Source organism: Phocoena sinus, chromosome 13 (genome assembly GCF_008692025.1).
Source record: "Phocoena sinus isolate mPhoSin1 chromosome 13, mPhoSin1.pri, whole genome shotgun sequence".
Lineage (NCBI taxonomy): Eukaryota > Metazoa > Chordata > Mammalia > Artiodactyla > Phocoenidae > Phocoena > Phocoena sinus.
Window position 1 is genome coordinate 17592486 of NC_045775.1, and position 22693 is coordinate 17615178.

Below are 22693 nucleotides of genomic sequence, written 5' to 3' on the forward strand. Positions count from 1 at the left end.
AGTCTTGTAAGAGGATGCAGGCTCCACAGGGCAAGAACGTTATTGAATGAATGAATGAATGAATGAATGAATGAGTGAACAGGATAGGTAAACCTTCAAAAAGAACTTAAATGGGGGGCTCCATACATATCCTAGAAAGAGGGGTTGGCAGACTGTTTACACATATAGGTATCTGTTGAATTACTGAATTAAATAATGCAAGAATCAATGAGTAAATGAATTAATGGATATGCTACTTTAAAAACTACCAGAGTTTTGGGCTTCCATGGTGGCGCAGTGGTTGAGCGTCCGCCTGCTGATGCAGGGGGCGCGGGTTCGTGCCCCGGTCGGGAGGATCCCACGTGCTGCGGAGCGGCTGGGCCCGTGAGCCATGGCCGCTGGGCCTGCGCGTCCGGAGCCTGTGCTCCGCAGCGGGAGAGGCCACAGCGGTGAGAGGCCCGCGTACCGCACCGCAAAAAAAAAAAACTACCAGAGTTTTGATCCCTGAGAGAAGTCTTCCTGAAGGTGTGCACCGGGCAAGCTTTAACAGCACTGCTCACCATGGTAGCAGAGCTGAAGTTTCCAGTTCTGCTCTCAGGGTCCTACAGGACACCTAACCCCGTTCATAGCCCACCCCGACCGCCCGTGCACATACAGCCCACCGTGCAATGCCGTAAGTTCCTGCAACCGCAAAAGCTAGTGAGTTAGCTGGTGAGTCCTTAGGGACGTCAAATCAGTGCGTGTTTTACATGAGAAAAGTGATACTGATCCAGACAGCTTGAGTTGCAATAATTTTGGGGTTCTGTGATTTGGAGGGTGTGTTTCCTACCTTAGGTTAGAAGACTGGTGCCAGGACAGGGAACAGGCACAGTGTTATTATCCCTACGGTCACCGGCAAAGCCCATGAACAATTCCCAGGAAATCAAAATACAATCCGGGTAACAAGATAAAGTCTAACCTTTTTTTTTTCCTTTGTGCTTAATGTAGTTTCACTTGCTCATAGGGCGCCGAGTTCAGAGGCCTTGCACCTTGCACTCTTCAGACCAGAGTTTCCCGTGCTAGGTGGCTCTTCCCGGCTCTTCGGCTCAGTGGAGAGTGTGCGAGAGCACTGCTCAGGACACCTCAATTCAAGATGGCGAGGGCGCGCCCCGTGGAGAGACGGGGCACCCAACTCGCGAGAGCTGCGCCAGCCCCGCGAGAGCTGCGTCAGCCCCGAGAGAGCTGCGTCAGCCCCGAGAGAGCTGCGTCAGCCCCGCGAGAGCTGCGTCAGCCCCGAGAGAGCTGCGTCAGCCCCGCGAGAGCTGCGTCAGCCCCGAGAAAGCTGCGTCAGCGTCAGCCCCGAGAGAGCTGCGCCAGCCCCGCGAGAACTCCGCCCCGTTCTCCCCAGCAGAGAATCTTGTAAAGCAGCCCCGCGCACAGAGAGAAAACGTGTACTCTAGAGCCGGAGCTCGCACTACTCTGTTCTTTAATCAAAGAATAAAATTTCATTTGCTTCTGAACTAAACTCCATCTCACTCTATTGGCCTGAACAGCACCAGGCAGAAGGACCCTTGTTGGGGACTCGAAAGGGTCAGTAACACTACTACCCCTTGGCTTAGATCATTTGTGATCTCCTTTCCAGGGGGACCTAACATGCTTTACTTACCCTAGTAGGTCACTAAGTCCTCTGTGGCAATACTTGGAATTAAGGGGTCAAGGCCCCCAGTCCATGCTTGTTCTGTGCACCTAATACTTGACAGATTTCAGCGATGTGCTTTCCTTCCTGGTTAGAAACAAAGCTCTTGGAGGGTTGTGAATGTCTATGACATTTTCTTTATAAACCTTCATGTCCTAAGAACACACAAGTGGCTCCCAAAAGACGCAGTTTGTAGACAGAGGCTCCTACCGGAGCTTCAACTCTGGCCCCTGGGTAGATGATGACCATTTGCTCATCACCAAAATGTTGATGGATTTCTCCAGTGACCCTGCCCAAATTACCAGGGAATGACTTTCAACTCAAGCAAACAGCCCACCAGTCACTTGGATAAGCTCAAGCTTTTTGTGGCAATTCGTTTATTTAAGCTACATAAAGTACTAGCTTTGATTTGGCTCCCATGTGGTAGGTAGTTATCCTTCTTCATTCATAAACCAGCATTTAAAATGCAGAGGACTCACACTGCCTTTAGTGTCCTTAAGTTCCTGGCTTATGTGAGAGTTTTGTTTAGGTCAAAAATCTCAGGCCTCAGTCTCTGTCTTTCAAATATGGGCAGACTCTTTTCCTGCGAAACTTGTATGCTCTCTGAGAAATAAACACAGCTCCATGCTAGGGAGCAAAAAACAAAACAACAAAAGAGAAAACAAAAACATCATGAGTTCATCCCAGCAGAGAAAGATGGTCCCACGAGATGTTCTTCTGAGACTTGGCAACAGGCAGAGCAGGCAGCAAGCAGAGTACCAACTGCTATTAAAGTGGATGATGGGACATGATGGTCATGACCAGAAGGTAATTCGGGTGAGGCAGTGGGCAGGAGGGCTGGGAGGTGGGCTGGCTGCCTGGAATGCTTAGGCATGATTTCCTCTACCTTCATGCTGTCACTCTCAGCCCTTTATATAGCACCAATGTCATGCCACATCAGCTGCATCTGTGCCCCTGTGATGACTTTCAGACTCAGATAAATACCATCAACTGGATGTCAGGATAATGGGCGCAATGGAACACTCTGGTGATTGATCTGTTTGTTTCCACCCTGGGGCTGTGGGTCTATTAAATAAACACTGGTATTTTGAAGGAAAAGCAGGAGAAAAGACGCTTGATTGTGGCCTTTAAATTTCTTGTTTGGTTTGGATGTTGTTGTTTGCTCTTTGGATTTTTTTCTTTTTCTTTTTTTTGGTGGGAATGATTTTTTTCAGGTAAATAGATCTGGACACAAGCAGCAGGACTTCATTTGCCAGTTCCAATTCCTCACTGAATGTACTCCACAGCTGGCAAGGTGTCAGTGATTAGCTGATTTCCCTGCTCTGTTGTGAAATCCTGCCCTGTGGCCAGATTAGACATGAGAAATAGAGGGGCTATGTGATCTTCCCCAGAGGCCTCACCCCATGAATACTCCTAAGGCCAGCCCTCTCACCTCAGGCTGGTAGATAGAATCTGGGATAGAGCAGACTCTTTTTCTCATTTTGCACAAAGCAAGCTAGGGTGTAAGTGTAATATTCTGCCTAGCTGCTGCATAATTCATTGCATTTTGGATTATTTAATTTTAAGGAGAAATTATTCATAAGAAAAATATTTATAATTGGAATTACTGAGAAATTCTAGCTCATGAAAAGCTACCCTCCTCCACGCTTTGAAATTGTTTTTTTCCAGTTTTTTAAATCCTGGAAAAAAAATTATTCAAAATTTGAGTGTTCCTTTTCTTATTTTTTCACCCAAGAGAGTTCCTTACTTAGTATGTTACCATTTCTTTACCTATAAAATTCAGATGATATCACTGAGAATTTCATAAGTGGAATGATGTAAAGCTGTTTTGAGTCACTTTCTTCCTTGTACCCTCCTGAGAGGGTACCCAGCACTAGAGAATCATGATATCAATATTAGGTACGTAGGAACTTGGAATACCGAAAGTTAACTCTGTCTGCATCATCCCTGCCAGGCCCTGAACGGAATGATCCTGGGAACAACGTGAAAGGAACCTGCATGTCCTTGTAAGCAACAGGTGGATTCTAAGAGGTAAGGTGATGACTCCCAGCCTCTGCTCGTTAATTCTCCCATATCAAGCTGGAATTAAAAATAAGATGGAACATAAGACAGTCACATTGTGAGAAAACTCCCTCCAATTTTCTAATTTTTGTTGAGAAATATGTGAAGAAGGGCAACAACTGACAACATGATACCCTCCTATACTACTTCTCTACGGTTGTACTACTCAAAGTGTGGTCTGTGGACCAGGGCTAGAGTATGAACTATTTGTCAGTGATCTGCAATGAGATGAACAGAGACATTAAAAGCAAATATGTCAATACTTGGATAGCAATTTGACATTCCACAACAACCAGCCAGTAATCTGTGGAGTCATCTTTTTTGAACAGCATACAGACTAATCTGGGTGTTGTCAGACTTAGTGGTAAATCACAGTGGCTCAAATTGTATTCAGTCGTGTGTAATAGGATATATCTACCCGTGACAGGTGAGAAATCAGAAATGCCAGATAGATGACCCATAGATAGGAAGAACAAACAGGTCCTTTGCCACAGACAGTGAGAGGCACAGTGTTACTGTAATCACCAAACTTGTAAACTACCCACTTATTGTGCATCCTGCTAGGTTGAATGTAAGCTCCATGAGGGAAGGAACTGTGCCTGCCTTCTCCAGTGCTCTATCACCAAAACCTAATACAATTCCTGGTTTGTTGAATGAATGAATGAATGAACGAATGAATGGGGAATGTTTAGGGTTCCGCCTCCCTCTCAGGTTGGGCAGCCATTAGATGTCAAGAGAAGGCAGTTTCAGTACCTATGTCAAGTCCAGACAGGGATCACTCAAAGCTCTCACTGTCCTCACTTACCCAGTCTTTAGTGTCAGTCTTCAAGTCTTTAAAGGCAGTGAGACAGAAGAGTCTGGAATACATCTTCAAATATGTAAGTCAAGCCTCTAAAGAAATAGGATTCCCTCTATAGAATTCATTTTATTACCACCTTTTCAGGATCACAGCTATTCCAAAAGCACAGTATGACTGATATTGCTTATTATAAGTACTTATTATCTGGAAGTAATCAGTGTCCCATAAACATGCCATGGTTCCTAATAAACTTTAGAGAGTAAACAAGGGTTGCTGACATTACAAAAAACCCACAAAGGTAATGCCCTTGTTCCCTCAGAGGACACATAGGAGAAACAGACAACACTCACCGTATCATAATATTTTGACTTAAAATATATTTTGTCGACAAGTAGTAGAAAGTGAAAACATTAGGCTAGAATCCACAGTGGCTCCCACTTGAGGGTGGTACAGTCCTTCAGGGGGACTTGGAAAGGTATGGATGTCCCAGGTATCACTGCATAGCAATGCCCTCCAAATTAAAATGGCATAAAACAACCACCATTTTATTATGCTCACATTTTTGTGCGTCAAAAATTCAGAAGGGGGCTTCCCTGGTGGCGCAGTGGTTGAGAGTCCACCTGCCAATGCAGGGGACACGGGTTCATGCCGCGGAGTGGCTGGGCCCGTGAGCCATGGCCGCTGAGCCTGCGTGTCCAGAGCCTGTGCTCCACAACGGGAGAGGCCACAACAGTGAGAGGACCGGGTACCACAGAAAAAAAAAAAAAAAAAAAATTCAGAAGGGGTACAGTTGCCTCTACTCCACAACAACCCAGGATCTCAGCTAGGAAGATTCAAATAGCTGAGAAGTTCTCAAATAACCATAGGCCGGAATCATGTAGAGACTTCTTCATTCACATGTTTGGTACCTGGGCCAAGATGACTCAAAGGTGGCCTTAGCTGGGACTGTTGACCAGAGCAACTGTATATAGCATAGCACCCTCAGGGAAGCCAACATCTTACATGCTATCTCAAGCCTCCAAGATTAAGACTTCCTGCAAACAAGGGGGAAGTTACATGGCATTTTAGGACCAAAGCTCAGAAGTCACACAGTGTCACTTCTGCTGTACTGTATCAGCCAAATTGAGCACAGGCACACCCAGATTCAGGGAAAGGTAACATGGGCCTCACCTCTTGACAGGAGAGGTGTCAAACAATGAACAGCCATATTTTAAAACCTCTCCAGGGCAGAAAACTTCTGGAATTTTAGTAAACAACAGCCAGGGATGCCAAGGATCCTACAAAGCATGTGACAGTTTTGCACCTCAAAGAACTCTCCTTCTGAAGATGCCAGGAGTACCCCTGTCTATAAACGCCAGATCCTTGGATTCAGAGAACCAGATAGAAGTCATTTCACCCAAGAACATGACCATCCACTTTACAAAAAAGGAAATCAAAGTCTGGGGTTGATGGGCTGAAACTAGACTCCAGGTCTCTTTCTTCCAAGGTAGATAGTCCTAAGCACCTGCAGTTTCTTCAAGTAAGTCTTTGTTAAAAATTCCTAGTATATAAAATGTAACAGTGGATGTTAAAACTGGTTTAAAAGTGTGATGAGTAACAGGATATTTACATGGCCCCAAAGTATCTGCCCACACGTTATTCACTAAATAAACAGAGAAGAAGAGTAACCTTACAATGGAAAAACCTGGTGGATAATACCTTTACCTGATGATCAAAGTGACAAATGGGCATCACTTGACTTCTGATATGAGGCACTGAGAAGGCACAGCATCACTTCTATGATGTTCCTGCTCAAAATATACAACCTAAATTTAATCATGTTTGAGGAACATTCTACAAATAACTGGGCTATGTTTTTCCAAAAAGTAAAAAATCATAAAGACAGTCTCCTCACTCTCAAGTAATTCAGAAAAAAAGAATATATTAGTAGACACACACACAATAGAGGAGAATGAGAAAGTAAAATGGACACAACAGTTGGTAAATCCAAAAAGGGGGTTTGCAAATGTTCCTGCACTACCCTTGCAACCTATCTGTAAGTTTTGTATAATTTTGAAATTATATCAAAATCAGAAGTTACACAATCAGCAACAACAAAACATTTAATGGTGAATTTCTTGGTGATGTTCTCCCAGCTACTGCAATGAATTCCATTTCTTAACTTTCCAAGGAGTCGAGTCATAGTTTAAACAAACCACAATGTCTTGAGCTCTGCTCTCATGCAGCTCTCTCTAGTCTTCAGGGAGTAGATCTAGGCTTTGGGGGGAGATGTCAACCAGAATATTTTAGGGCACAAATTGGTCCTGCATATAGATCTTTTAGTTAGGTTACAGGAAAGTTGGTATAACAAAGAGACCTAAAATCCAGAGGCTTAAATAAAAGAGAAGTTCATTTCTGTCTCATCCAACAGTTCAGGAAGTTTGAGCAGCTCTGCCATCCTCAATCTGAAGCTTCCATCAATGGGTCCAAGGGAGCAGCTTCGATTACCATTTGCTAGTCAGAGGGGAGGGGAAAAGAAAGAGAGAAAGACACATAGCTTCATTAGAAAACTCAGTCCAAAGTTTACCTATATCACTTCTATTATCACTTTCTTGGTCAAAATTTAACCACATGCCACAGCTAAACCATAAGGAGGCTGAGTAATCAACCTCTATCTCTGTAGATGTGTACACGTTCCCAGCTAAATCTCAGGGTGGGGGTAATGTTCTATTATTAAGAGGAAGAGAGTGAGAAGGGATCATGGTAGGTAATTTGAACCTCTGCCCAGAGAACAGAGACTGGGGGGACTTCCATAGGACTAGCAGAGCATCTCAGTCATGTTTCCAACAGGGGTATGGGTTTTGGGAGTAGGTAGGAAATTCATGGAAGAAATTGGGCTCCCAAAATAGACACTGTCCTGTTTGGTGTCCATTTGAAAAAATTATTTAATTAGCTGTAAGATTTCCAGACCCGAGGTACTTTATTCTGGAGACAAAAACCAACATTTTCCCAGTCATGGAGAGTCAGAATTGCCATGTCAAATTATTTTCATTCTGTTGACAAAATAAACTGCCTTTACACAAACAAAGCGGCCTTCATCCATGCCTACATTCACATCCATGTGCACATGCACACAGATTTGTACACTCACAGACATGGTACATGAAATTGCCCCAGGGTGCTCCCTGAATCCTCTCTTAGTGACTCCCCATTGATTGGGAGTGTGAGGTATATTTACACTGTCGACTCTCACCTACATTATGTGGTTACTAAATGGTTTCCATAAAATAACAGGCAAATTACCCAACATTGCTTTTCAAGGGATTATGTCTTGTCTCATCAAATTTATGAGTGGCTAAATTGCTTTATGTACATCTGAAAAAATAACTTATCCCAGAACAGGCAAGCTAACACATCTGTATTCTAGTTGACTACAGCTCTATTTCATTTTTGAGGCTTTTCCCTCAAAATAACATTTCAAAATGTCTCTTCCTTCCTTTTCTCTCACATCTCTGTAGGATGCAGACACGTACACAGGCAGACTGCAATGGGCTCTGCTTTTTCTGTCCAGCTTCACTGTACCCCTAGGGAGGCAAAGAGGAAGTTAACAAGGGTACAGGAGCATGCTGTCTGCTCTATTAGAAATGCCAGTTTGCCATTTTAACCCAAGTCCTGAAGATGTGAGGACCACCAAGGAATGTAAGTTGTTTATCATCATCACGAAGCCTGAAGACAGGGACACCCATGCACTAGGAAACCACAGATCCTGAAGCCCCCAGGGTGCCACAAAGAGGTTTTGAAAGTCCCCCTGGTTTCCTGTGAACTACCCTGCTGACCCTGCCTGCTCCTCCCTGCTGGTGACTCATCCAAATGCCCAGTGAGGTTCTCCTTGGCCCCCCATTACAGCCTCTTCATCCTGCCCTTCTGCACTTGCCCAGTCACAGCCCCAGACCAAGAACTCTCAGAAAGGCTGCCAACCCTGGCTCATCTGTAGACCTCTCAAAACAAGAGCAGGAACATCCCTAGACTTAAATGCAGCTCCACTGTTTTAATACACCCACACCCACTTTGCTTTTCAATCCCCCGTTCCCAACCAAGGATTGTCACTGAAAGCAATATTCACATCTAGAAGGTCTCACTATCTAAATGTAAGAGGTAGCATAGCATGGTGTTTGCAAGTGTGGCAGTGGAGTATGATTGCCTAGGTTTGTGTCTTGTCTCTGCTGCTTGCAAACTCTGACCTAGGCAAGGGACACCTCTCTGTGCCACAGTTTCCTTCTTGATCTGATTGATAATATTACCTACTTCACAGGATAAAGTTGTTAGTTAATACATGTAAATCACTTAGAAACATGCCTGACATAATGAAAGCTCAATAAACATTAGCTATCCCCATCATTATTATTGTTACTATTATTAGAGAATCTGACAATTAGAAGATCATTAGTGACCTTGTCCAAAGTAATTTCTATAAACCAACGGGGATATATAAACCAGTGTGATGGGGACAGATGAGTGAATGGGGTGGTGAGAAAGTGGAAACATGGAATTTGGTCAAGAGAAGGAGAATAGATATGAGATAGCAACTAAAGAAGGTCACAGGGTCAAAAAGGAACCAATTTGTTCTCTGACCATAAAATACCTTGGCAGAAAAATTGTTATAAACTTTGGTAATTCTGATAAATTGGTATGAATTAAAGTCAATCTATTTATAGCAATGAAAATATTAATCATAACTTAAGCAAAGTACTTCAAAGTTACCAAACAGTCTATGTATATCTCACTTTATTCTTAAGTCTGAGGTTACAGGGGAAACCCCTTGACCCCATGTTATACAAGAAAAATCAAGTCTCAGGTGAGATGCCTTGTCCCAAGCCACATATCCATCCTGGGCAACCTTCTCTCCCATCTCTAAATTCTTAATATTTCAGAAATACTGATATATGTCACCCCTATTCTCATGAACCTCAGAGAATCTCTATTAATGAGACCAAGTATAATTTCTTAGTTCAAAATTAGAGAACTGCTACAATTTGCTGAGAGCCTGCTTACCCAAACTCCTCACTCAGGACAAGTCCCATAACAGAATCTCCCGCATCATTCCTCTTGGTCAACCAGTGGTCACCTGAGCAAGGGTATGTGCTGACACTCTGACACCCATCCAGAACTCTGAGCATCTTCCTTTTCTGCTTATCTCCTTCCTTACGAGTGGACCCCCAACACACACATACCCGAGCTGAGGGTGAAAGACCCTTCTTTGACTCCAAAACATGGACCACCTGGGCGCTCACTCAGGATTTAATCACAACGACTGATAAATTATTTGTCTGCACATGTATCTTATCTTTATGTTGGATTCTGAGTTGGGGAAAGTTCCACTTCTTCACAGTCCTCTATCTTCCTATCACAACAGGCCTTGTACCTGTCGCGGGATGTTTTGCTCCCTCCTTCTGATTCCTCTGGTGGTTTATGCAAAGCCCCAGTGACTTAACATTGTGCATTCTCTATGGCGTTGCTTCTTCTTGCAACTCCCTGGGGTCTTACCGTCTAAATGGAAGAGGTTCTGTGCTGATAGACAACACCAACCAAGATAAACTTGGCGGTGACTGGTGTTTGCCAGGTCACTCTGGGGACCAGTCCAGCTGAGCATAGCAGGGGATGATGCCAGCTGCCCTGGGAGGCCCTCCCATCTCTAAACAAGGCCTGACACTTGCTCACCCAGGACCTTGGCTTATCAATCATGGCACGTCACAGAGCACTTCAAGCTCCTTGCTCTTTTTCCATCCACGAGAGAACTGCTGTTTCAAAGCTTTCCTTGGATAGTCACAACAAAATGTTTGAAATGCTTTAAAGAGGTTTCGCCCTTTATTTTACATTCCTCTAGTCACAAGCAGCAGCTTTAAAACTACTTTTAAACACAGCGGGGAGTAGGAAGGGGTTGTAAAATTCAGAGCTTACATTAAATAAATCCTATAAATGTAATTTCCTTTATTAGGAAAGCGGACGATGTCACAGAAATAAGAAGGTAGATGTACTAGTTGCCTACACTGCTATAACAAATTATGACAAACTTAGTGGCTTAAAAAAGACAAACCTCGGGGCTTCCCACGTGGCGCAGTGGTTGAGAGTCCGCCTGCCGATGCAGGGGACACGGGTTCGTGCCCCGGTCCGGGAAGATCCCACGTGCCGCGGAGCGGCTGGGCCCGTGAGCCATGGCCGCTGGGCCTGCGCGTCCGGAGCCTGTGCTGCGCAACGGGAGAGGCCACAACAGTGAGAGGCCCATGTACCACAAAAAAACAAAAAAACACAAACCTATTATCTTACAGTTCTGGAGGTCAGAAGTCTGAGGCATGTCTCAGGACGCTAAAATCAAGGTGGTTGCAGGGCTACATTCCTTTATGGGGAGAATTGGTTTTTCTTGCCTTTCCCACCTTCTAGAGGGTACTCACAGTCCTTCACTTGTGGTCCTTTCCATCTTCAGAGCCAACAATGGTAGGTTGAATTCTCCTGACACTGAACTATTCCGAGCTTCTCCAGGTCACATCTACCTCCAACTCACTCTTTCCCACTTGTAAGGACCCTTCTTATTGCATTGGGCCTGCCAGGATAATGTCCCTATTTTAAGGTACAGTGATGAGCAACATTAATTTCATCTGCAACCTTAATTTCCCTTTGCCATGTAAGCTAATTTATTCACAAATTCTAAGGATTAGGATATTGACATCTTAGGGGGAGGCACTACTCTGCCCACCACAATAGATATCATTGGAGCTATGCTCAGCTCACAATTTAATGATCCTGATTTAGTTCAATTTCATTGAACTCTGAAATTTGGAAGACAATTTCGGGGGAGTCTGAACCATCCCCACATCCTCCCAGCCTCCCATGTCCAAAATGGGTCTGCCAAGGTGCTAGCCACATACAGGCTAATCAAGACTCAGGTCCCAGGGATACAAGCTAGAGCAGTGCCCTGTGTGATGCAGAAAGAGCTCTCATGACTCATCTTTGTAGAATTCATGGAAGTGCAAGCTCTCTGAACTGCTCTCCCTTAACCAACTATTTAATGAATCCTTTCCATGTCTTTGGTAAATCATAGTGACTGGCGGCACAGCATGCTGAAGGCTCTCTGCTAGTTGGCTAATTTCTGATATATATTAACACTGTCACTTCCACCAATCGAGTGGGATGCTCAGCCATGTCAGCTGTGATTGTACCCCAACCATTTATGCCTATATGTATGCTCTTGTAATGATGTAGTTTAATTAAATGTCACATAAGCCAATGGAAGACGAACATGAAAAGAGAGTTGTTTTTTTATGCACACCAAGTAGAATGCCTTGGAAAGACTTGATATAGATGAGTCATTTCAAAAAAAGGAAGAGGCAGGCAATTAGATGGTAAAACAAGTGTAAGAGAGAGGAAATGCAGTCATAAAAATCTCCAGGGATTTTGCCGAAAAGCGGACGTGGAGCCAATAGTGGGAAATTAGCTATCGTTAAGAAACTGCAGAACTGGAACACGGTGGAAACAAGGTGGGGGAAATCCTTGATGATTAAACAAGCAGTGTAAGTGATCCTAACCTTGCTTGTACTGGCTGAAGAATGGGTGGGTTAGGTCTGACTGATGTGAACCTCCTGTGTAATCCACCTAAGGATGGATTTGAGAATGGTTTGAGAAGTGCTGTACAGATATGAGGATTATTTCTAGAAGGGTGAGCCGGACAGCTCTTTCTCCATCACAATAGTTGCTGTTTCCCCAAATCCTCCCTGCCTTCCTGCCCAGAACTAGCAGGAGTATTGGAACACTATTCTGAAATCTGAAAACACCAGTCTGAAAAATCTGTCAACCTGTGCATGACCCCAGGCTGACAGATCAAGCCATTGAAAGAATGCTTCTCTGAAAAACTATTTCCAGAAAATCCCAGCCCTTTGCTTGGTAACCTTACCCTTTTGAAGACAGTTAGTAATTTGGGGAATAGTGAAGAGCATTTGGTGACAGATCTGACCTCCTCCTCCTTCTTGCTCATGAGCGTGTCTAAAGAAAAGGATAAATCCATTCTTTAGTCACTGTCTTAAAGCCTCTGTGGGCCTTGTGCCCATACATGCAAAGAAGTCAGATCTGAGCCCTAATGGATTCAAGACAGTGGACGAAGACAAACCAGGAACGCTGGCTACACATTTTCCCTACCTACCCTTTCTCTGTGGGTTTTTTACCAGTCAGAATGCAGAGTCTGCTGTCTTTGAGACTAGGATCTAGAGCTGCTCTAGAAGACTTGGGCCATCGAATGAGCTAGAATCCTGGTACATTTGTGCAGATGCCATGCAAAACGTGTGAAATCTAGTTCCCTAACCCTTGACCAGCCCTAGCCCTCAAGGAGCAAGGAAAATGTAATTGTATGTAGATGGGTCAAGAAATAGATATTTTAATATAATTTCAAAACTAGAAAATAAAACAATAGACTTAAAACTAAAACAAGACGATTGACAGTTGAAAGGAAAAGGAAGTCGTGTAAGTGACAGGTATGTCTCATACACTAAGCAAATCAACAAATGGTATTTTAAGTTGGTAAATCATATCTGAATTACTATTAGAAGCATTAAAAATAGAACAGTTAAAAGAAGGTGTGGGACAGGGAAAGAACTTTTTTCTTTTCACTGGATACTCTCTTATACTGTTTGAATTTGTATGTAAATAGTAAAAGGTCTAGAAAAACACATGTTAAACTTTTTAAAATGTGTTCCTCTAAAGGAGTGGAAAGTGAGAAGAGAATCCATTTACTTTCCAACCTTACTTCTGTATTATTCTCAATGAACATGTGTCCCCATTGAAATTTGAAACTTGACAGTGAGTGATTATACATTTATAAAGTGGGATATTATGAAACTATTTAAAATATTGTTGTTGTGGAAGACTCATGGCATGGAAAATGTTCATAATATGTGGCCAGACTGTTAAGAAGAGCCTTAAATCCTGTTCCCATGTGGGCAAAATGAACTGACCACATTCAAACAAATTGTTGGCTTTGGAGCTTAAAATATCTTTTAAATTATATGTTTTGTCAGTTATAGAAATTATAACAACTTGCTAGCACTAATCAAGTTAAAATAATAAAAGTATAAAAATTATAGCAAAATACTCATGTTCTCTATTCCCTAGAGATAACATTCTAGTGTAGAGTCTTTGGAATTTTTTCCATGAATTTAGAAATTTTTACTCTGTACATATATACATATAGATACATATACACATATAATTTCATTAAACAAAGTGGGATAACTCCTACTGTTCTACAAAAATAATACAAATGGTTCAAAAATATGTGTATCATTGTTGTACAAGGGCCTCATTCGTTTTTTTCTGTATCCTTCTAAGTTTATAATATGAACTGCTATAGTGAGGATAGTTTTTAAAATATTATCAAAATTATAAAGACTTTTGAATTTAAAATGAGTTCAAAGACAATTAGCTTAAAAAGCCCAAAAGGCTTTATTGAGTTAATGGTACATTTAAAAAATGAAATTAATTTTAAAGCATTGATATTTTTCTAAAAGAGCGATACATTTAAATTGTTTTTTAATTCAGTGTTTAAATTCAAGAAGTTGAAATTAACTCAATTTAGCTTTCCTATAGTGTTTGCAAATAGGTCTTGGTATTCACATGGCCTACACACCACAACATGCTAACTCCTGGTAATTTGCTGTTCCCCAGAAAGCTGAATTCAGCAGTCCACAGGCTTGCCTTGAACAGCATTGCTTGGGAAATGGATGGTGGGGAGCACCATTTAGTTCTTGAGACTCTTCCTGGAAGGCTGCCACCTTGGCCTCCGTATCTGCTGTCTTTTTCTCATGTGCTGCCTCTTCAAACCATATTATGTGTCTGTAATCCCTGTAATGAAAGCAGATGGAAAGACTGCCTTCATTGAGAACTGGAGTGAGAAGGCACTTCCTCTGAGTCCAGCACCCGCCCTGGCACACTGACACATCATGGTTTTGTATGAGAAGAGGAAGAGCCACACCTCTAAATGAGGCCACAGAGTGGGAAACCCAGGCTTCTGACTGGGTAGTGTGATTCACGGAAGCATTTATTAAACCTCCTTTATGTGTAAGGTACTGAACTGGAAGCACATCCATCAGTGAATCAGATTTTTGTGTTCTAACCCTAGGGCCTTCTAGGTAATAATTAGATGAGCTTGCGTAAATGATCTAACCCTAATGTGACTCAGTTCTCTAAATGTAAAATGGGGACAATAAATAATATCTCTGTAAATTTTTTTTTTTTTTTTCCGGTACGCGGGCCTCTCACCGTCGCGGCCTCTCCCGCCGCGGAGCACAGGCTCCGGATGCGCAGGCTCAGCTGCCATGGCTCACGGGCCCAGCAGCTCCGCGGCACGTGAGATCCTCCCGGACCGGGGCACGAACCCGTGTCCCCGGCATCAGCAGGCAGACTCTCAACCACTGCACCACCAGGGAAGCCCTGAAAATCAGCTTTTAAGCACTATCTTGACCCAGTTTTGAGGAGCTGGCTAGACGTCAGTCAGTTCCCCTTCCTGAGCAACCAAATAAGTCCACACTTCCAACTACCTCCCTTATCAAACTCTCATACTTCAGGTCTCTAATCATCCCAGGGCCAGGTAACAGACAATTCCTGACAGCCCTTATGGCCCAAAGCCTACTAAAATTATCCAAATTAGCCAATCCTAAATCCGCTGGCCCTGCCTTGCTCTTTCTTTCCTGCAGAAACCCCAATAAAAGTGCTTGCCCACAGTGCACCTCCCTTTGCTTCATTACCCACCCCAATGCTTCCCCGAGTGGCATGCTGCGTTCTCTCCAGAGAACTGTGGGTAGAGCAAAACTGTATGTTTCTGTTTTCTTTCTCTTGATCTGTGTTTGGCCTCACCACACCTACCCAAGGTAAGATGGTTAAAACAACCTGCTCTGCATAACTCACAGATTGGTTAAGAAACATATTAAGATAATGGATATGAAAGCCCTTTGAACAGGAGGGATTACAGACATAAGATGTGGTCAGAAGCACCCTGTTCAGTATTGGAGAGAAGCAAAATATGGTGACAGATACACATTGTGGTAGACATAATTAGTGACCATCAATATCGAGTTCTCTCCTTACTGGGCACAATGAAGACTATCTCACCTAGATCTCTTGCACCTGGATAGAGCCAAGCAACTATTTCTGGCCAAAGGCTGTGAAGGAAAATGACATGCTTCACTTATAAACTGAGACACGGAAAAACCCTGCAAGACATTCTAGCTCTATCTTCATTTAGCAGTGGATATGGAAACCATGCATGGAGATTGCAGAAACACAAGATCTAACAGCCTAGATCACTGACTCAATATATGCTTGGGAGCCCTTGAGGGTTAATATGACCTCTAGCAACTCTTACTTGAGTGAGAAATAAACTTAGACTATATTCCACCAGAACTGGAGGTATTTTATAGATATTTTTAAAATAATAAGAGAATACTAAGAACTGTCATATGGCTATATATTAGACAACTTAAATAAAATGGAAATATTTTTGGAAAAACACAAATTACCAACAGCACAAGAAGAAATGGAAAATCTGAATAGCAATAGGTCTATTAAAACAATTGGAATTTTCATTTAAAAACTTCTAATAAAAAAGTAGAGGTGTCCTCACTGGTGAAGTCTATCAAACATTTAAGAAATAAATAGTATTTCTATGCCAAGACCTGTTCTAAACAGAAGATGTAAGAACATTTTCAACTTATTTTATTCCTCTGAGTCCAGCACCCACTCTGGCACACTGAAACCAAAACTGATACCACTTTGGTACCACTGATACCAAAACTAGACAAAGATATCATAAGAAAACTGAAGACCTTCATGAATATGGATGCAAAATTCCTTAACAAAATATTATCATATCAAATATAGCAATACATAAAAAAATACATCATGATAAGGTGGGGCTTATTCGAGCATTGGCAGATTTGTATAGCATTCTAAAATCAATCAATATAGTTTATCATATTAAGAAAATAGGGAGAAATACCATGTGATTCTATCAATAGATGTAGCAAAATTATTTAACAAATTTTAACACCTATTCTCATCTTTTAACGTGGTGGAGTTATCTATGAAAAACCTTTAGCTAAGATAATATTCAATGGTAAAAACTAAACTATTTCCCGTGGAAGACAAAAACAAGGTAAGGAGGTTTGCTCTCACCACTACTATTCAGCTTTGTACTAGAGTTCCAAGCTAGCTCAATAAGGCTAGAAAAAAAAAAAAGGCATACAGATAGGGAAAGAAAGAATAAAAGTGTTTTTATTCATAGGTATCATAATCATATATAGAGAAAATTCTAAAAAAATCTAGAGAAAAACTTTGAGAACTAATAATAAGTTGAGTAGAGTTTCAGGAAACAAGATACAAAAATAAATTGTATACTAAAACAATTGAACATTGAATTTTAAAAATACCATTTAGGATGGCATCAAAAAGTAAATACTTGGGAATAAATCTAACAAAGTATGTTTAACTTTTGTTCCTTTAAAACTGTAAAACTTTGCTAAGAAAAATTAAAGAGGACTAAAATAAATGGGTGGAAATTACATGTTCATGGATTGAAAGACTCAAGTTGTTTATTCTCCCCCAAATTGATCTATAGGTTCAACTCAATCCCAAACAAATTCTCAGCAGGATATTTTTTAAGAAAGTGATTTGATTCAAAAATGTATTTGGAAATGCAAACATTACAGAATAGCTAAAACAGTTTGGAAGAGAAGAGAAAATGGAGGAATCATGTAACTTAGTTTCAAGATCTACTATAAAGTCAAAGTAAGACATAAGGATAAACAAATAGATCAATGGGAAAGTATTCAGGGTCTGAAAATAGACCCATGCACATATGGTGAATTGATTTTCGGGAACCAAAGTAATTCAATGGGAAAAGATAGTTTTTTCAAGAAAAACTGCTCTAAAACTGATTATTTATATGGAAATAAAGCCTGTCCATTACCTCATACCATACATAAAAATTAACTTAAAATGATTATAGGCTTAAATGTGAGAACTTAAAACTTTAGAGCTTTAGAAGCATGGAAAAAATCTTGACTTTCAGATAGGCTAAGATTTCTAGATAGAATAGAAAAAACACAAGTCATAAAGGACACATTGAACATCAAAATTTTAAAAATTTGTTCTTCAAAAGATACTAATAAAATGATAGTCTACAATAATATATTTGCAATACATATATCTGAAAAATGATTTGTATCGAGAATATATACCATACTCTTATAACTCAACAATATGAAGACACAATCCAATTTTCCAAATGGACAAAATATTTAAAGGGAAACATCAGAAAAAAAGTAATATAAGCACCTGAAAATGTGCTTCAAATCATTAGTCAGCAGGAAATGCAAATAAAAACTACTGCGCACCTGGGATGGCCAAAATTTTCGAATACTGGCAGTACCAAAAGTTGGTCAGATTAGTGAGCAAGTGGAGCTCCATATAGGAGTGTATGAGAGTTGCTGGTAAGAATATGCCACTTTGGCAAACAGTTGATTAGTTTCCTATAAGTTAGACAAACCTTTATTATATTAACCAGTCATCCTACTCTGAGATATTTACCCAAGAGAAACAAAAGCATATATTAACAAAAAAATATATATTCAAAGTGTTCATCATAGGTTTATTCACAATAGTCCCAAACCAAAATCCACCTCAACAGCCATCAACACATGAATAGATGAACAAATTGTGTTTATACAATAAATACCACCCTCCTATCAAAAGAACCAAGGACTGACACATGCATCAAAAAGGGAGTATCTTGATGAATGGATAAAGAAGATGTGAGATATATATATATAGAGAGAGAGAATGGAATGATATATATATATATATATCTAGAGAGAGAGAGAGAGAGAGAGAGAATGGAATGTTACTCAACCATAAAAACAATGAAATGCTGCCAATTGCAGCAACGTGGATAGACCTAGAGAATATTATGCTTAATGAAATAAGTCAGAGAAACACAAATACTGTATGCTACTACTTATATGTGGAATCTAGAAAATAATACAAATGAATGTATGCAAAACAGAAGCAGACTCACAGATACAGACAACAAACTTATGGTCACCAAAGGGGAGAGGGAGGAGGGGAAGAACAAATTAGGATTATTGAATTAAAAGATACAAACTACTATGTATAAAATAGATAAGCAACAAGGGTATATTGTACAGCACAGGGAATTATAGCCATTATCTTACAATAACTTATAATGGAGTATAATATGCAAAAATATTTAATCACTATGCTGTACACCTGAAACTAATATAATATTGTAAATCAACTGTACTTCAGTTTTTAAAAGGTTGTGTCTCAAAAACATTATTCTGAGAAGAAAAAAAGGAGTACAAAGTATGTACTGTATGCTTCCATTATATGAATTTCTATAATATACAGACCTCCTCCGTAGTCACATAAAGAAGATCAATCGTCACAAGCCAAATATGTGATCATAGGATGGACTATAAACAGGTAGGCCTTCCTACTTTCTGGAATGATGGAAATTTCTATCTTTACTGTGCTTGTGGTTACACATGTGTACATATTTACCCAAACTCATTGAATTGTACACTTATAATGGGTTCACTTAAATGTATGTCAATTACATCTCAATAAAGTTTATTTAAGTTTTAAAAAAGGGAATCAGTGAAAGGTACAGGAAGTTTAGCAATATGAAAACAAACAGGACCTGAAATGTATTTTAAATTCCTATTTCATGGTAGAAATACAGAGAAAAAAGGATTCTAATCATGTTCAGATGCCCGTATCTATCTCTGAGTGTTGTGTGTATAAGAATGATGTTAGCATGTGTGCCCTAGCCGTCCATTTAAAAGAATCACCTGAAATAGGAATATCAAAGACATCGATGAAACAAAAGCTTGAACATCTTCTTTTACCTAATCAACACAGACTTTCTGAAAGCAACAAAGAACTTGAAGAAAGATGCATCTTCTTTCACTGGCACCGCCCAACCCCTTCAATAAAAAACAAACAGAAGAAATCAAAAGATGAGAAGAGAGAGACTTGTGTTTGAATCCCAGCTTCTCTATTTACCAGCCTTGTGATTTTGGCAAGTACTTAACCTTTTCCAGACTTCTCATCTGTTAAACGAGGACAGAAAAGATAACGCATGAATTCTTTGCAAATATTAATAGAATACCATATGGAAACTGCTTAGCAAGGCTTGAAATATAATATACTTGCAGTAAATAATGGTTAGGAAAAAAAGGTAGCTCTTGTTACGTCAGGTTTTTGTCATATATTCCTTTTTATTTTATATCAGCATGTGTTCCCCAGAATTGCTGGAGTTTCAATAGCCTTTAAAGCACCGTAAGTTCTGCTGTTAGAATATATTCAAATTCTTTAGGAATAAGATAATACACAAATGTTTTATATGTTCTGTTATCATTTTTCTCTTTGTTGTTTGTTTCTTCTATAGGAAAATTAATGGAAATGCAAAAGGAACATAGAGATGACTAATTTCAGAAGCCTAGGGAAACCAGAGGGGACAGATATGGCAGTTTAAATTTAGTCTGAGTTTACTTTATTCTGCATAGTTTGAAAGGAAATGATGTCACCATTTGGACTGTGAGGAAGTAGGAAATTCTTATCTGACCTTGTGAATGATGAGACATCTCAAAGTCTTATAAATGTAATGGCTGACCATCCTCAATGTTTAAATCTTACCCATCATTCAGGCTTATTCAACTATTTATTTACAGTTTCTAAATTTATTGAAATCTGTTCAACTGCTTTCAGGCAACAAACAGATGGAGTTTAGGATTGGTGAATTCAAATCATCAAGCTCACAAATAGAGAGAATGGACTCGGTCTAAGAACAGACTGCATTGTTGAAAATAAAACGTAACTTTTATACACCAGTGTTTAACTGCTGGGAAGTTCCAAACACTGATGAAAACAGTTGGCTGTCCATCTGGAAAAGGTATTTAAAATTAACTAAAATGCAGAGTGTTATTTTAAGGTAACAATTGCTTCCTATACATGCCCATTCTGTTCAAAAGTAGGCCTCAAAGTCATAAAACATAACATTGGAATCTGTTAAAGGCTAAACCACGGCATTTTAAGATTTTTAAGTTTTTTTGAGCAAAAATCGATTTCAATTGAGTAGCACCAAACCAGAAGTGTTTATGAGTACTCCACCTACAGGACAGATTTTTATGGAGTAAAGGCAGAAGCAAAGTAAGGAAAAACCATTGACTGGCTATAGCTTAAAGTCTACTTGGCTGTTTGTGATTGGTTGCCCTTAGGGTTCAATTCTGAGGCATTTACAGGCTTAGATTTTGGTTTGCTTACATATGCTGCCATGGTGTAGAGCAGTACCAGTCTCATGGCCTCCTTATTTAATTAATTTAAATCTCAACAATCTCAATGCTGAGATATCTTCTGTAACTCTAAAAGTTACCGTTGAATCACTTTAAAATTGAGAGAGGTTGAAGGTAGTAACTAATGTCAGCAATTTATGATGAATTCAAACTATGAAAATGCCAGATGCTAGGTTGTAAGATATATATGATTGCATTTAACAAGGTTTTCTTTTCACACAATGATTCAAGGATTTTAATAACATGTTCTAATCAATAGCAAAATGCCCGACCAAAGCTATTAGCCTCAGCATTCAAAGGCTAAAAGGTAATAGTATCCCAACGATATCATAGCTACTAAGATAGTATGGCAGCAGTTAGCCTGGACATATGGTTAAATTACTAACGTGTTACCCAGAATAAATCAGGGAGCAGACACCCCGCTTCTCAGAATTAGAATCCCAATGGACCCACGCAGCAGGTCTGCAGCTGGTGGGTAAATCCTTTTGGGAATCTTGTTCTGCCCCCGCAAATATGCAAGTTCCTAATCCTGGCCACAGGCTTACAGGTCACTGTAGCAACAGCAAAGTAGTCTAGTCTCTTCCATGACTACAGGACTCCCCTGTGTATTCATTAGCCAATGCTAACTTTAAGAAAGGTGAGATAGACACAGGGCCACCAAGACATCCATGGGTTCCTCCACATGTCACAGCCTCCCTTGCGGTTGGGTCGGGGCCATGAACTGGATTCTGAATAATGGAAAAGAGTGGAAGTGATAAAACTTTTTGTGGCCTATTGAAAGCCTTTCATCATGGGATCCAGCCCTTTTTTCCCCTTCTGTGGCAATGCAGGAAGTTGTGGAAGCAGCCCAGGACTTAGAATTCACTGTGTGAATAGAGACCCAGCAGACATGTCCAAGACACACTAGGTGTTGCCTCAGAAAGATATGAACATCCTCTTTTCTGTTATTGTTATTAAGCCAATGGGGTTGCAGGATTTATTTGTTATTGCAGCGTAGCTGACCATACGCTGACTAATAAAAAGGATCTTCCTGTTTTGACTATAACACAGTGGAAAATACTTTTGATTCCTTTTATGCCTGATAAATCCCTGAGAGATTTCTGTGAGAAAAGATAACTTTGCTTGATATTCAACCAACAAGAAAGCTTAGATGTATAAAAGAGTAATTTCAGCCACTATCCGAAATTAAGAATCATATAACCTTCCATTTGTACAGCCATATCAGCTTTTTTCATAAAGCTTCATGCACACATCTTCACAACAGCCCTAGAGCTTTTTTTTTAAGTGTATAAAAGCTCAACTTTACAATTGAACAAAGTGAGTAATAGCAGGATTTTAAGCGAGATGTCCAGGAACTCAGCTAGTGAGAGCACAGATGAGACAGGCTGCTGCCTTTGGTCCTTCTGTAATCAAGAAATGCTCCAAGCTTTCAGCCTTGTTGCAGATTTTTACAAGCTCCTCTTTTAATAACCTTTCTCCGTTGCATTCCTGACTTATTACCTCCCTGGCTCCCAGCACTCTTATTTATATGCAGACTCATTCCAGATGCACATCCCATTGTTTATGCTGTGTTTACTATGTTGTCTCCTAACTAGAGTCCATTATCTGCTGAAACAAGAAGGATGTTCACAAATAAAACACAGCTTGCTTGTGGCTGCCAGACCAGCTGAGCAAAGATGTATCTTTGCTGATGGGGAGTAACCTGCTGTTTTCATATGAGCTTCCCCTTGGGTGGCTGCAACAGTAGGAGAAGGACTAGAGGACTGAGAGCATGTGACTTACTTCAGG

The 22693-nt window shown here is 40.5% G+C and overlaps 1 protein-coding gene across 24 annotated transcripts in view; it reads right to left on the minus strand.

The window, feature by feature from the left end:
* Positions 1 to 6598: 6598 nt before the first annotated feature.
* LOC116764761 overlaps positions 6599 to 22693 on the minus strand; it is a 430466-nt gene continuing 414371 nt past the window's right edge. For 17 of the 24 annotated variants that reach the window (XR_004353006.1, XR_004353007.1, XR_004353005.1 and 14 more), the window contains one exon: positions 14131 to 14378. The gene's annotated coding sequence lies outside the window, so the exon portion shown is untranslated. Of the gene's footprint in view, positions 7008 to 10682; positions 10739 to 10799; positions 11109 to 12438; positions 12528 to 14130; positions 14379 to 22693 lie in introns of those variants that run through there. The other 7 variants (XM_032653669.1, XM_032653661.1, XM_032653659.1 and 4 more) reach the window with 5 other exon arrangements.